This window comes from Terrapene carolina, unplaced genomic scaffold, assembly GCF_002925995.2.
Source record: "Terrapene carolina triunguis isolate 2854851 unplaced genomic scaffold, T_m_triunguis-2.0 Scaffold112, whole genome shotgun sequence".
NCBI lineage: Eukaryota > Metazoa > Chordata > Testudines > Emydidae > Terrapene > Terrapene triunguis.
The window spans coordinates 15,873,780-15,886,040 of NW_020664463.1; the positions used below are offsets into that span (position 1 = coordinate 15,873,780).

At 41.7% G+C, this 12,261-nt stretch overlaps 1 protein-coding gene across 2 annotated transcripts in view; it reads right to left on the reverse strand.

Annotated features, from left to right (window-relative positions):
* DUSP16 (dual specificity phosphatase 16) overlaps positions 1-11,865 on the reverse strand; it is a 96,419-nt gene extending 84,554 nt beyond the window's left edge. For both annotated transcript variants that reach the window (XM_024202872.3, XM_024202880.3), the window contains exon 1: positions 11,689-11,865. The gene's annotated coding sequence lies outside the window, so the exon portion shown is untranslated. The remainder of the gene's footprint in view (positions 1-11,688) is intronic.
* Positions 11,866-12,261: the final 396 nt, after the last annotated feature.

The following is a 12,261-nucleotide window of genomic DNA, read 5'->3' on the forward strand; positions in this document are numbered from 1 at the left end:
CTGCCTGCCCCAACTGCCCAGCACCGCTCTCCCTGGGGCTCGGGCTGTCTGCCCTGCAACTGGGTCCCAGCAGAGTCCTCTGGCCGCCATTAATGAAATTTTTCTTTCGAACCCCCCTGAAACGTTCTGCGAACCCCCAGGGGTTTGCGAACCCCACTTTGGGAACCACTGCTCTAGTTGGACCTGTAGTATTTGCAATACTGATCCTATCAGAAATTGAATTTTCCTATACTTCCTAAAATATAGTTGGACTACATCTAGTGATTATCATATATTAATTGCAAAAAGCCTGTGTTAAAATACTGTGCCAAAGTTGGGCTTTGGTTGTTGTTGCTGTTTTTTTTGGGTGTGTGTGTGTGCGCTGGGGGGGGGGGGGGGGAGGAAATACACCCTTACTCGATACCTACTAGCACAATGCTACTAATCACAATGAAAATACCTGTCTTGTCACCAACCTAGAACCACACTCCCTATAGTTTAAAGGAACAAAGCCCAATTGTATTAGAACACTCTCAAAACAACATTCCATTTTAATAGCTTTTTTTTTTTTAAAAAGTGCACAACATCTCCTTTGCCCACCAGGTTTCACTCTACTTTTCCTCTTTTCTTTCCCATACTAGATCATAGTGCATCTTCTTTTCTGTCTTCCTCCTTATATCATGCCCTCTCTTCCTCTAAATTGTGTTCCCTACTTGTTCTTCCCCCCCCCCCCCCCCCCCTTTCCTCCCCATTGTCCTAAACAGCAGCCCCAAAGTCAAACTGGCCTTATTTTCGTCAGTTTCACCGCTGCCCACCTGGCTGTGGACAGCCACAGAGGAAACTGGCAAACTGAGCCATTTCCACCCACTGAAGCTTGGCAACACTCTGAGCAGCAGCAGAGGCATTGAAGCTCAGTCTGCAGACATGGTAAGATAGTACGGTACATCAAGGTATATTTGGTTTATGTTTGCAAAGTTATCTACACAACCATAATGGCTAGAAAGCTTTTTGGGGGGCGAGGAGGGAGGGAAATGGAGGTAAAAGAATATGGTAGCAGTTTTGTTTATGTTTTTGATTTGTTGGGAGGGCGGATGTTTTGTTTTTAATTACTATAGCTTACATTCTGCAAAAGCTGATGGTATTTGATGGGGGAGGTATTTTTTAAAAACCTACTTTCCACAGGTAAGTAAAATTTTCAAGTCCAACTGTAACATATGACAGCCAACTTCAGACAGCAATTAGAGACATTTCAAGAAGAAATAAAAGTTATTTTCCCCCATATTAATGTAAGAGAGTTTTAGGAAGGATAGAACAGAAAAGTAGCAAATATTTCACTAAAAATAATGGCTGGCCCTCCTGAAAAGAGAGGTTACCAGATAGGACAGACAACACAGAACAAATCCACCAGTGCAAGAGATTTCTGACATAACTGTTCCAAAAATCTCTGTGTCCTATCCCCCTAAGCATTGTTTATTTTCAGATACATCTCAAAACAACATTTTCTCCCACTTCAAAGATACACCAATTCAGCAAAGAACATATTATACCTAAGACCCACTGACTTCAATAGGACTTGAGCACTTTGTTTAGTTAATCACAAGCTTATGTGTTTTGCTGAATCAGGGCCAGAGACAGCAGTTGTCCATATTAAGGACAGACTCTTGCTAAGGAATTTTTAAAACCCCTCACCCAGACCCCCACAAAAATTGCTTATTTTAATTAAAGTATTTCAGTAAACTAAGCCTTTAAAGATTTCACCCTGGTTTAAAATGCCCTAAAGACCATTTTTCTGGCAAAGCAGATGGAGTTCTGTAAGAAATCTTGGTACTCTTTAAAATTCCTAAAACAAACATTGTGTCTCTTTAAACTAGTGTTTGTGAACAAAACGTCACTATACTCCGCTATTTTTAGGTGCTGCTAAGCGATGGCCTCATAAGTGCATACAACCCCAACCAATACAACCCAGAGGTTTCTTATTAGAACAAGGGTTGGGGGCTAGCTCTCAATTGTTGAGCCAGTGACCACCATCACCCCCTATATCCTCTCCTACTCTACAACATGTTAATTATAGACTGAACATGAGACCTAAAAGCCAATGGAGCAAGAAATATCCTGCCTATTTTGTGCAAAATCTTGAATATTTGTGCCACAGCTGGATTAGAAAGAGGGTTAGTCATTCAATAAATTTCAGAGAGAAAAAATCTCAAAATACTACACCCCCACCTCACCTCCTCTCACCGTTTGAGTTAAAGGAAAGATGTGTTCTCATTTAGCAATGCAGACATTTCATACCCACCTAAATCAGATGTTGCCATACAGACTGTTTGGACAAAAATAGCTAAATATGCTTGCTCACTACACCATTAAATAAAGCACACAAAGGACTTGCCATTAACTTTTTTGTCCCTTAACAGGCAGAGGTCATTAATAACTCATAACATTGTTAGAGACAAACAAAATACCTAAGCTTCCCCATTGCTTTTCTATAGGTTTCATCTCAACAAAAGCAGCAGATAGAATATTACTGTGCATTTCCTCATACCAGATAGGTCACACCTGCACTGTGTTGTCAAATCACACCACATTGGTTCACAGGGTAAAAGATTTAAGGGCTACTCAAGTTTGACCAAAATAAATAAATAAATAAATAAAGCCAGCCACTGGGTTATGTTGGTTAGGCCCAAAACGTGTGTCTCTCTTAAATCGGTACAATGTCACCCCCCACCCCAAAGGCAATAATATGTGTTAACTTTTTCAAAGTGCCTGCTACTCTACAGTATGAATAGCTTAGGGTTACCATATTTTGAGTGTCCAAAAGGAGGACACTCCACGGGGCCCCGGCCCCACCCCCAGCCCAGCCCATGCCCCAACTCCACCCCTTCCCCAAAGTCCCCGCCCCAACTCCGCCCCCTCCCCTGCTTCCCGCGAACATTTGATTCGCGGGACGCCTGAAGCAGGAAGCAGGCAACAGGTAAGCTAGGGGGGTGGGGGAAGGAGGCGCGGCCCAGTCTGGCCCTGTCCGGCGGCCGGCGTCTCCAGCCTGGCTCGGCTCGGGCCCTGGGGTGCCGGCCCCGGGCCAGCCCCCGGCCGAGCACCCCCGGGCCAGCACTGCTGGCCCCCGGCCCGGCCGCCGGCGCCCAACCCGGCCGCCGGCCCCCGGCCCAGCACCCAGCGGAGCCGGATTTTCCCGGACATGTTCGGCTTTTTGGGATTTCCCCCCGGACGGGGATTTGAGTCCCAAAGAGCCGGACATGTCCGGGAAAATCCGGACGTATGGTAACCCTAGAATAGCTGATTTGCCATTTGTCTTCTGCTATTCTGGATTTGATCTTTGGACTGTTATATGGAACTCACAATACATTAAGCCTCTGTGCTAAGACTGGATATCTATAATTTAAGTGTTTTTCTCCCTTGCTCAACAGTCAGGACATCTTTATGAGTTACATGAGAGGGGAGTAGTTTTGTTTTGTTTTTTTTAAACGGAGTTAATGTTATACTATTTGCTCTATACATTTTATTTGGAAGATTCCTCTAATTTTCTCCAATTTTAGTGCAACTCTTCCAATGAGGGCAATTAATGTACTGATGATTAACATCCTATCACTACCAAAGGAGGATTTTGGAGGGAGGGGGCACAAGTCAGATCGAACTCTTTTCTCCAAACTATTTTGGTAATCAGACAGAAGGCTGAAAGCCTTCAAAAACAGATTCCCCTGGATCATTACAAAATCCAGAACAGACAATAAACATGGTGCTCTTCTCTTCAAAAATATTCAGGAAGGCATCATATGTTTTTTAACTCTGTGGTCATCACAAGGGAAGGTGATTGTTCCGAGGCAAAATTTTAAAGTTCTGGCTCTTAAGAAAAAGTGACAAGGCAGCACAATGACTAAGCAGGTTTAACTATATAATTGACAATATATGGGTGACACAATGAAGTGAGGGGATATTTCTGGGAAGTGAAAGGAAGCATAAATAGGTGTTGCTTAACCACCCCTTCTGGTCTGGCTCCTCTTTAAATAAGAACAAAATCCAACACGAATGGAAGCTATTGGATTGACAGCTCTACAGGAAGTCAGGCAGGTTCTTAAATATCAATTGAGATGACTAAATTTAGCTGTTCTTTAAATTTTGGCCCTAATGTACTTTGTAATTTTAATATATTTTTAACAAGAGTACAGACGCCCCCGACTTACGCAATCGTCCCGTTCCGGAAAGCCTTGCGTAACTCGAATTTTGCATAAGTCGGAAACGTATACCCGTAAGTTACGCAATAATTTCCTCAACTCGAAAATCCTATTTCTGGCTTATGGAACTTTTTCCATAAGTGCAAATTTGCGTAAGTTAGGTCTTGCGTAACCTGGGGAGCGTCTGTAATAGGAGAATACTAGGATACTGTTGTATTGCTGGCCATGCTCTTTTGCTCTGGGAAGTATCTATTCCTAATTTACTTGTCTATTGGTTGCTGTGTTATGGTCTAAGCGGGGTAAGGCAGAGACGTGAACCAAACATCCACTTTTAAATCAAGTGTAGCTGCAGCTAGTTTTTCCTTTTAGCAATTGGTTACATTGAATTCAAAGGTGGAAGGAGAATGACTAAAGTATCATTAAGCACATACATCTACTTTTTATAGAATTATTTCTCGTTAACTGATGTGTCTTTATAAAATTTGAATTAGAGTGCAATTTAGATTTTATATAGTACCTTTCATATATTCCAAATATCATTACAGTCAAACTGGAAATTGGTAGCACGGTTGATGTTTAGGGAAACACTGAAGTCATAACATACTCTTAAACAGTTCTCACACACAGCCTTCAGAATTAGAACCTGTTTCAATGGGAAAGAGAGCAAGTTAGTCAGAACAGTCAGATTTATCCTAGACTGTTAGAATATATTAGGTGGCTCATCAGCTTCTTACTAACAGACACCCAGAGTCATGCAGGACCTTAACATCTTATCTGAAATGTGGCACTAAACTTGCCCCCAACCCTACCTCTCCCCCATGCGTACTACACTGCAATATCTTCATTGGCCTGAAACCCAAATCCTGGCATGAGACAGGAGCCTTTCAAACCAGGAGTGAATTATACAGATCAGTCCAAAAACAAAAAACTATTAGCAATAGGATGTTGTTTCATATTCCAGTAATTAATAGGGATTTAGCCTTAAACAAGCCTTACTATAAAACTAAGGAAAAGAGAAGAAAAATGAAGTACAGAATCTAATTTATCAGGAGTAAGCGGGGGGGGGGGGGGAAGCTGCCTACAAATTCTCTCCTATTTTGAGAGCAACATCTATGCTATCTATGCAGAGCCAAAGCCTTCTAATCCAGCAGGCTGAATACATACTAGTCATTCAAACCCAAGAATGTGTGCATAAAAGGAATTTCATTCAATTAGTCTCTGTTGTCCTCTTCATTTTATGCTCTCTGCAAAAGTTCTCAGTCACATGTTGCTACCATTTAGCACTCAGGTCAATCTTTTCGCCTCCCATCACCACTAAATACTATCAAACATTGAAGACAAATATTCAAGGGCGTTTAAATGAAAGACCGTATGTGCAGAAACCCATTAATCTATAATTTAGTCACTAAACAGCCCCATTTCACTTACAGAGCAAAATTAAGTACAGCACAATGAAACTAATTATCAATAGTTTGATTTCAACATTAAGAGACCTTGTCCAGTAGTTTAGGGCTGAAATTTGACCTGTCTCCATAAAACTATTTCATATTCTAATTTTTGTAGATTATCATTCAATATTTTAAATGAGATTTATCATAAGAAATCAACAGGATGTATTTTATATTATTTTATCTAAAAAAAAAAATTAAACCTTATGTGAGAGGAGATGGAACACAAACAGATCAATATTTGTTACATGTAAAAAGAAAACTGAGAAAGTCTTACCTTAAACATGAAATATTATAAACAAAAGGGTGTGAAAACACATTTGAAAGGGTCTGTGTGTAGGGAGTTTAGTCAAGTCACCGAGAATGGGTAGTTATAGTTTTGATGATCCTATCTGTTATATAACTATTCTAATATTGTGACTGAAGAGAAATGTTTAAAAAGTTTGCTGAAGGTGCATGGCTCACGTTGTGTCAAATAAAGGTATAGATTTAACTAAGGATTTCCTCAGCTAAAGCACTCTGTTCACCAATTAATTTGGCATATTTATGGACCATAAATGCTATAGCTAATGATTCAGTTGGTTCACACAGTGCAAGAGAAGAAAAATCAGAAGAACTGCAGTGTGTGGGACTGGGAAGATGGAGGAAAGGTAACAAGGCTAAGAAAGGATCATTCTGCCTACCTCACTGCACCTCAGAAGTTTAAAAAGATACAACCACACAGTGCAGTGTCATAGCAAACCTTCTAGCACCAATGGCAACTTTCTTTCGCTCTCTTCCCTGCTTCTCTAGCCTGCCCAATTATTTCCACGTAGTTTATAAATTGCAGGAGCATTTCATAGGGACACAAAATGGAAAGAAGCCAATCTTCTCAGAGCCAATTCTGAGTAGGTCAGTCTTGGCTCAGTAGCAGACTACAGAGTGCAGCAGGAGACGCAAGGCCTTGCCCCCCTTCCCTTCCCTCCCCTAGATGCCGACTTGCTTCTGGCATTGAGGAAAAATAACTTATTGGTGGCCAACAAGGTCACCACTAGAGATGCCAGCAGCTGCCAGCAAGCCAGATCCCTAAGCAAACTCAGAGATGCTCTGACTAAACTACAGAAATTTAAAAAGGACACAGCCAAACTTTCCCTTAAAATACATGTTTATTTTTCTTCAGACGTTAAAGGAAAGTACTAGAGAGCCCAGAAGACCGAAAACATCTATCCAGAGGTACAGCAAGGTCAGCAGTAGTGGGAACATTCCTAGCCCAGCAGTGTGCTTCAACTCAGAACCATCTCTAGTAGTGAAGGCAGTTCAGATTCCAAGCCTGTTTCTCCACGCTATTGCACCTGGTAACTTTCCTGAAATTAATGGAGCTACACTATTATATAACTGATGTAACAGAATAGAGGATTTGGTTCTTCAGGTATCTACTAGAAACATGACAAAGACCACTCACTCACACTTCATCCACCTCAGAGAGATGGCAATGACTTCCAATCATTACTGTGCTCAGCTGGGTTGAAACCAGAGCCGGACACAAGAGGCTTTATATCAGAGTGTCAACCAATAGCCACAACTTTTGACCCCAACTTTTATTCATGCAGAACTTACACACATGCCACATGTGTGTTAGGCCAACAATTAATAGTCATGAAAAATGAATTTGCCATTTCCTGATGATCAGTTTACTCAGAGTATTTCTCTTCATAGAACTCATGGAATGCAAAGACACTTTCTGATATTTGCATATGCCACACAAGCAACTCTCTATCTCAAACATATTAAATGCACTCCAGAAGTCTTGGGGTGGGGGGTGGGGGAAATGATCTTCTACTCTAACATACAGAGACGTGCTACTTCCCACACAAACTTCTAGAAAACCAGGGCATTATTATATTTTTTAATAACCACACATGGCCAGGCAACACTCAACAAAATAGCCACAAGGACTCAACAGATTTAAAAATAAAAAATAGAGACAGACGCAAGCTAGATTATACCCTTGGAATCGGCACACAGAGGGGCCCCTCTGTACACAATCCATGTGGCTCATGGGACAGAACCCAGGTTTTTTCACTGTGAAGTAGGGGAGAGTATGTGCAAATTCTGACCCCCCCAACCCACTAGTCAAACTCCTCCAGTAGAAAAATACAGAGGGAATTCAGATACTCTCCTACATGGAATTTTCTGGTTCCTATATGGGCATTTTCACAAAGGCATCTGATCTGGCCCAATCTCATTGTTGGACAAGATGTTTCTCAGTTTATTGTTGTTTTTTTAAGTAGTCGGAATGAATTATTTGGCGGGGGGGGGGGGGGGGAGAGAGAGAGTGTTATGTTCGGTATCCCCTCTTAGAAGAGAAAGCTGCTGGTCTGACCTACCTTAAAATCAAAAGGTGCACTGACAGCCTGGGACTTATGACTTAAAAGGTGACTGCCACCCTCTGCCAGGAATGGTCTCCCTCAGAAATGCACTTATTTTAGCTTGCCTTACTTCATTTATCTCTGCTCTGGGGCTAGTTGCTCCCTTGGTTATATGATTTTAAGATACAACAACGACTAATAAACCAAGCCACACAAGTTAGTAACTAAGGAAGATAACTCTGAACCAGTACAGCTAGTGTGATTTGGTTCGCCCTAGCAACTCCATGGTCTGTCATGTGATTTGTCCACTTGAGATGGTCAGCATTCAGGATAATGCCTATGATTTCCTACTTGTTAGTACAGCACCAGGCAATAATGGAGTGAAAACTGGCCTCCCCAGCCTTAGTTTCCTTGTGAGCGCCACTGAACGCTAGTTAGGCAATCACTAATTAACCACTCTTCTCAAAATGCAGCATGGGGATGCATGGGACTGAGTATAGACAGAGAAATAATTTAACAGAATACCCTAATGGTGTAATGAGCTGTGCCTGGGCAGAATCCCAAGTCCTAGAGCTCATTTCAGGATCAGAACCTAGGGAGGCAAATGATCCATTTATTTTGCCATTTGGTAGGATTTACATGAAACCTGAGGTGGGGAAGCCAGTTCTCTTCTTCAGCCTGAGGTCAAAGGTACTGGCCAGTCACCACAGTCACAATTTTTAAGTGCAGGTCAGTATTGTGCCTTATAGCGGTAAACAACAACATTTCACTTGTCCACATCAGGTTTTTGTTTGCTTGGCAACAGGATTTTGCCTCACTTGCAGGTACAGGAGCCTGAAAATTAGCTGGAATTAGTTTATCAGCTGGACAATACATTTGAGACATAATAAGGTTTCCAGAGATCCTATAGGGACCCTAAATTAGCCCTCCAAAGCCTTAGTGAGCTGAATTATTTAAATTGGTCTCAGATAGAGAGAAAGAGGAACATATTCTGCTCTTGGTTACACCAGTGTAAATCCAGTAACTTTATTTGGCTCTGTTCACCCTGCGTACCGCCAGCTTCTGCTGGAAGAAACTGAAGCTTGGGACTCTCCTGGCAGAAAGTCTGTTTGGTGCTGGAGTTTGCAATTGCATATGGCAGCTATAACCATAACTCCACCCTTCTACCAAGGTCAAATGCCCCTGCTAGGATAGCCATCCCCACTGGACCAAGAGTGTGCACTTTACACAATCAAAGATGAATCAAGCCCATTTACTTCCATAGTTACTCTGGTGCAACTGTGGACTGATTTTGTCCCAGTACTTCCATTTAGAAACATAAAACTGGACCCATCAGAGTCAAAGATATTTATTTTGAGTAAAAAAAACCCCTGATCTAGATAAGGAATAAAGTACACTGGATTTTTAGAACACTTGAACGGTCTTTTTAGACATTAGCACATTTAATATTAACTCCGCCCCCCAAAATCCTGCTGCTGTCACCTAGAACTTACACTTCCTTCTCCATTACTTCTGCTGTATTTAAGAAAACACACACACACACTATCAGGATATGTGCAAGCACCACTGTAATAGGAAGCTTACTGCAGAGAATATATTAAACCTCTTGCAAATTTCTATTTTTGTATGGAATGTCTGCTAACACCAACAAGCATATCTGGTCATTGTATGAACTCTTTGGGAATAGCATATTCTTTAAAATTTTCTCCAGTTTCCAGAAGCTGAAGCAAAAAAAAAAAAAAAGGAGGGGAAGTTCCTCCTCCTTCCTCCCACCCACCACCAAAAAAACCCTATATGCTTTTTAAACATACAAACTTCCCTCATATTTCATCTCAGGAATAGGCTTGTGAATGCTCCAATTTCAAGTGAGCCAGCAAGGTGAACACCGCACAAAGAAATTAATCCTTAACATTTCTCCACCCTCCCTAAAAATACACCATTTAAAATCCAACGCCTCTTGTGCAGTTGTGATTTCATAAGTTCTGTGTCCACCGAACCACATGCTGCCAGGAACAGAAACACATTCTAAAAGCAAGATCACACACACTCAAAATCAGAGAGAACCTGAAAACACATCTTTTCAGCAAGAAACAGCTTAAAATGCCTCCAGCAAGTTTAAAGTGTGCGTATATATTTATGTTATAATGGATATACACCCAATGTTTGAGCAAAAATTAGCCATAGCCAAAACAGTAAAATGTACTAGTGATGCCTCTTTCATCTGGTGGGTGGAGGAAGATGAAGAGAAAGAGAGGGACAAGAGAATACATGTATAATCAATTTGAACTGCAATAACTGTACAAAAACATATTAAGATTTCTTAACAGCTTAGTGCCCTTCATCTTAGATGTAGTTTACTAGTGTTGAACACTGAAAACACCACTGCTGGTCAGGTTATGCAATAGACTTGTCACATACACCTTATTCAGCACATGTTGATGTGTGGAGGTGTTTCCTTCTCTCATGGTTTCTTAAAACATTCAGAAAATGATTCCAGGGAGGGTTTGAAGTAATATAAAACACTAATCAAGCTCTTTTCAAAATCACTATATTTAAAATGGAATCAAGCTAACGTTTCACAGGTAACTTTTTTTAAGATTCTACGTCAACCCTCCATTTTGTTGGCTTGCTTAGATAAAATATTTAGTAAAGTTCAAGGCAGTACTTTCACTCATTTTTAAAGTTTTGGATTGTACCGTAAAACGAGATTGTTTTTTAAAAACAATAATTGTTTTAAATAATTAAAAACACTTGAAATCATGAATTCAAATTACTGTTTACTAAATTTGAAGGGGGGTCAGAAGCACTTATTGTTCCTGGAAGCAAAAACAAACCAAAAAAAGTCAAGAAATTCCCAAAACATCCTCCAAAGGTTGTTTTATTTAATACACTTAATGTAAACAAACTACCTAATTTTTCGCTTGTTTTTAAAATCATGCCTTTTCCCTCCTCACACAAAAGGAAGCCCTGCTTTCTCTCTCTGTCCCTCTCCTTTAAAAACTGGGATTTAAGACAGGTGGCTATGTACTTTTTCCAAAGGTGAATTTAAAAACAAAACAAACCCCATACAACCACAAAACAGCTTGCAGTGTTGAAGAGAATCAAAAACGCACAACAGTTACGAGCTGGTACTTTTTTAAAGCCTAAAAAGTGTCTCACACTGGCAGCTCATCTGTCCCCCCCTTTCTTCCCATATGAGGTGAGGAAAGGGACTGTAGACTAGTCAGGGCCAGAGAAAGAAACCTTCCAATAAAAAATGAGGGGGGAAATAAAAGGATTGTGGGGAAGATGAGGAGAGAGCATGGAATAATATCATAACCCCATCACTATTAGCAGCTTCCACCACCTTCCCTCACCCCAATTCATTTAGCTGCTATCTCCCTCTGCTCCTAGGGCCTACACACTGAAACACACACACCACCACCACCACCAAAAGAACACAAGTCAAGAAAACTACAAAGCAGAACACTGGGGAAGAGAAGCAACCCACCCCGGAGATTTTAAAGATTCCTTGCAAAGAGATCACAGATCGTATCTCCAGCACACCCTAGAGTGGTGTCCCTATAGCACTGGAGGGAAAGAGGGGGTGACTCTTGTTTGTGGGGGGCTGCCCCTAGGAACCTGGGGAGAAAACTCCCCCAAACCCTTTTGCCAGCCCCCTCCTTCCTCTACTTTCTTCCCAACACTTCCCCCCCGTTTGTTTCCTGGAGAAGGAAAAAAAGTTACCACCAGCTTCTTCTCTACTGGAACTGCTGCCAGACCCAACTTTCTCTCCTTCCAGCCGCTGGGAAGCTCCAGGCTGTTCTTCTTCTTTAAAACTTTATTCTGATCTATTTAAAGGGGGGGTGGGGGTGGGGAGGAGAGAGAGGAAACGTTTGGAGCTTTTCTTCCTCTCTCTCCCCCCCCCCCCGATGGCTTGAGAAAATGAAGGGGGGGGAGAAAAAAAAAGCTGCGAAGGGAAAAAGAAAGTTAAAAAGGCTGAGGTTTCCAAAAGGAACCACACAATTACTAATAAATGGCTAGAACAAACAGACACAAGGAGGAGGAGAGAGAGTTTTGCTGGTCAGTAAACTTCAAGCTGCTGGGATGAGGTCATTGGTGTAAAAATAAAGAGATGGCGTCATTTGAAACCAATCCCAGTGAATGAACTCAGCCTGGGGGAGGGGGGACAGAGGAGCAGGGTAAGGAGACAGCAGCAGCCACCTCTGGCAAAGCAGCCCCTGCTCCTCTCTCTCCCCCCACAGCAACAGCTCCAGCCCCCAACTCTGGCTGTGTCCCCCCCTCAGCACATGCTTGAAG